Source organism: Eriocheir sinensis, chromosome 12 (assembly GCF_024679095.1).
Source record: "Eriocheir sinensis breed Jianghai 21 chromosome 12, ASM2467909v1, whole genome shotgun sequence".
Taxonomy (NCBI): domain Eukaryota; kingdom Metazoa; phylum Arthropoda; class Malacostraca; order Decapoda; family Varunidae; genus Eriocheir; species Eriocheir sinensis.
Window position 1 is genome coordinate 10489843 of NC_066520.1, and position 4196 is coordinate 10494038.

Genomic DNA, 4196 nt, shown 5'->3' on the forward strand with positions numbered 1-4196 from the left:
AGACTGTTTTGTGATCCCGGTGATAATTTTACACGGCTTATGCATCTCTCCTCCCAAAATTGACCCCTCTTTCGGCCACCTCCTTGGATTCTTTTTAGGAGCAGCGAGTAGTGGGCTTTTTTTTTTTATTATTGTTTCCTTTTTTTGTGTGTGTGTGCCATTGAGCTGTCTCCTTTGTTGTAAAAGAAGAAAAAAAAAATCTTGAACGGGAGAGTCACCCATGAAAACCAGGTTAATCTTTTCATCTTCTCTTTGGCCTTGGGAAAGAGTCGTAATGGGAGACCGATTCGCTTAATAATAAAGGCCTTATACTCACTAAAACGGATAATTTTACACGATTTATGCATCTTAAACGGGAGAGTCACCCATGAAAACCCGGTTAATCTTTTCATCTTCTCTATGGCCTTGGGAAAGAGTCGTAATGTCTCTCTCTTCGTCTTCCTCCTCTTCCGTCTCTTCTTCCTCCTTCTTTCTCTCCTCTCCCTCCTTCCTTTTTTTTATTTTCATTCTTTCCTATTCCATTAGTTTCCATTCTATCTTCATCCTCTTATCTTTGGGAGACAGATACGCTTAATAAAGGCCTTATACTCACTAAAACGAGCGTAGGGATTGTTACGTGTTGCCAGGTTGGGTGACTGTAATAACACATGGTTTGATTTTTAAGAGAGTCGAGTGTAGTTATGCGGTTCGGCAACAGATGGCGTACGTTTCCATTTTTTTTGCTTTTGCGTGTCTTGACTCCTACAAATTTTTCCCCACTTACCATTTCTTTCCACGATGATGAGGTGTGCGATGAAGAAAAAGTTGCGCGGGGGTGAAAAAAAAAGTTAAGTGAGTATCATGGAGATTAATTAACTTGCGTGCGAGTGAATTTGTTAATTTTGAAATGGGAAAAAAAATAATTGAATGTAGCGGGTGTCTTAAAGGGGTGTGGAGGGGCTGGTGATGGAGGGGGGTGGATGGAGTAATTGTGGAGGGGCACGGAGGGGGTTGAAGACTGATGCAGCGTTACCAAATCATCGCATGTACTCAGAGCATTGTATTTTCCAGTTTCTGACCCACACCTATTAAAAAAAAAAAAAAAAAAAAAAAAAAAAACATCATTACTTAATTATCAGTTTTTACGATGACTATAATTGAAGATCGTTTTATGTGTGGGTACGACAATTTTGTGTCTGAAACCGATAAATGCAATGTTCTGAGTGCGATAATTTGGTAACACTGGACTGATGGTGGAGTGTGGATGGGCTGATGGTGGAGGGACTGGGAGAGGAGACGTTGGTGTAGTGCAGTTACTTTTTTTTTTTTTTTGACAGCAGAGAAGACAGTGCAAGGGCGTAAAAAAAAAAAAAAAAAAAAAAAAAAAAAAAGCCCGCTACTTACTGCTCCTACTTACTCCTCATCCCATGACTGCTGGGATGAAGAGACGCTGCAGTCGGGTGTTGGAAAATGCATAAAATTAACTGACTGCAGGAATGACAAAGCAAATGGAAGGAAAGCAGTGGTTGGGGGAGGGGTGGGGAGGGAGAGATAGGACAATACAAATATGGTGCAGGTGCGTAAGTGTAGCTATAATATGTGTGTGTGTGTGTGTGTGTGTGTGTGTGTGTGTGTGTGTGTAAGAGCGGAGCGGGGCGGGCCAGGTGAGGCGAGGCAGGGAGGCGGGAGAGGGAGGAGGAGGCGGAGAGGTTATGGAGTGTGCATAACCTTGACCGACAATCTCCATAAGACATTGTCCTGGACACCACCACTCCCCTGGGGCGGCTGGGCACAGGAGGAGGCGGAGGAGCTGGAGGGGGAAGGCAGGCGCAGGAGGAGGAGGAGGAGGACGTTATCAGTGGGAGGATGATTCAGAGAAGATATATTAGAAGGAAGAGAGAAGATTCATGTGAGGTCAGGAGAGCGATATATCAAGAGAGGAATGATTATGAGAGAGAAATACATGGAAAAAAAAACCCCGACGAGTCAAAAGGAAATGCACTGAAAAAGAGAATTATGAAGACGAGGGAGATTGACAGGTGAGGAAGGAGAGTGTGGAATACTTAAAGAAAGGTGACGATTAGCGACGAGGAGGATTCAGAGTAGACGAAACAATGTGAGGTACATAAAAAGGCTTGATCGATATTCTTGCGTTTATACTTACTGAAAAAATATATAAAACACAGGAAACGTATGGATGGGTTACAATGGTACATTTCTCAATAGATAAATAGCTTGAGAGAGAGAGAGAGAGAGAGAGAGAGAGAGAGAGAGAGAGAGAGAGAGAGAGAGAGAGAGAGAAAGAGAGGTAGAGAGAGAGAGAGAGAGAGAGAGAGAGAGAGAGAGAGAGAGAGAGAGAGAGAGAGAGAGAGAGAGAGAGAGAGAGAGAGAGAGAGGAGAGAGAGAGAGGAGAGAGAGGAGGAGAGGATGATCGTAAAAAATAAAACATAGACCCAACTGCATGGAGCCGATGCTACAGGAAAAAAAAAAAAACTTCACGGTCATCACTTTTACCGACACCATCAACCAGTCACAAACATCATCACTAACACCACTACCAATAATAATAATAATAAGTGTTAGTAGTAGTAATAGTAATAACAATGATACAAATAATAAAGACAAACATGAATAACGCCACAGTGGATATATACAAACACACACACGCACACACACACACACACAAAAAAAAAAAAATCATGCGGAAAGAACAATGCCAAAGAGCCAACAATAAGGAGAACACGCCGCGTACGGGGGCCGCGAACACCTCGGCTCTCTGCGCTGTGGCCGCCCGGAGGAAAAAAACAATGGATGGTCCAATTCGTCTCGGAGGAGAGCCGAATACGTGAGTCCCTGATTTCCCGGGGGAGCTGCAGCCGCTAAGCCACCAATCGCACCTCCTCCTCCACCACCACCACCACCACCACCACCCTGCCGCTACTAACATCACCACCCTGGCCACCTAACCACCACCCTCGCCTACAATACGTGCGGCTCCTAATACCAAGACCTCGCCCCAGCCACCACTACTATGACCTCCTCCTTCCTTGCTAACGTTACCGAATCTCCTTATCACTCCCCTCCATTAGTTTACCACCCCACAACCTCCTCCCTCTCTTGTAAACACTTCCCTACATTAGTTTACCACCCCACAAACTCCTCCCTCTCATGTTATCACTCCCCTACATTAGTTTACCACCCCACAACCTCTTCCTTCTTATGTTATCACTCCCCTACATTAGTTTACAGCCCCAAAACCTCCTCCCTCTCGTTATCACTCCCCTACATTAGTTTACCACCCCACAACCTCCTCCCTCTCATGTAAACACTCCCCTACATTCGTTTACCACCCCCCAACCGCCTCCCTCTCATGTAAACACCCCTTCATTAGTTTATTACAACCCCTCAACCTCCTCCCTCCCATGTAAAACGCTCCCCTACATTGGTTCACCCACCCAACCTCCTCCCTCTCATGAAAATACCTACATTAATTTGCAACTTTAGAACCCTCCTTGTTATATGTAAACACTCTCCAGCATTAGTTTACCACCCCACAACCTCCTATCCCTCTCATGAAATACCCCCCCCTACATTAATTTGCAGCCCAGAACCTCCCTTGCTCTTATGTAAACACTCCCCTACATTAGTTTACCACCCACTACTCCTCCCCTCTCTTGCTAAACACTCCCCTACATTAGGTTACCACCCCTAAAACTCCTCCCTCTCATAAACACTCCCTATATTAGTTTACAATCCCCTTCAGTGTTATCAGTGTATTTTCATGTAACTTATACTACAATATTTCAATTTCGATGTGTCCATGATAATCAATATGGCTGTACAAAACTCTACTATATGGTAACCCTCATCAAGCTCCACTACCATCCTTAAAAGCTCTGCCAACACCACTGCTTAATTTTCCTTCTTCTTCACTCCTCCTTCTCCTCTACCTTTTCACTAATACTACTTTGATTCAAATAACCAACGCTCATGCCATGTATATAATCCCACTACTAGTACAAAACCCTCTTCTTATCATAACTTACTTCATTAGCCGCTATACTCCCGTTATAAAAAAAACCCTTTGTATATCTTTCAATTATACTTAGAGTAACCATCTGCCCCTATATATACCTTTCATATGCACCCCTAACCATACATGGTGCTTAACATCGTTCTCTTCTAACTGCTAACTTTTCCCTTCATCTGAAAGTAAA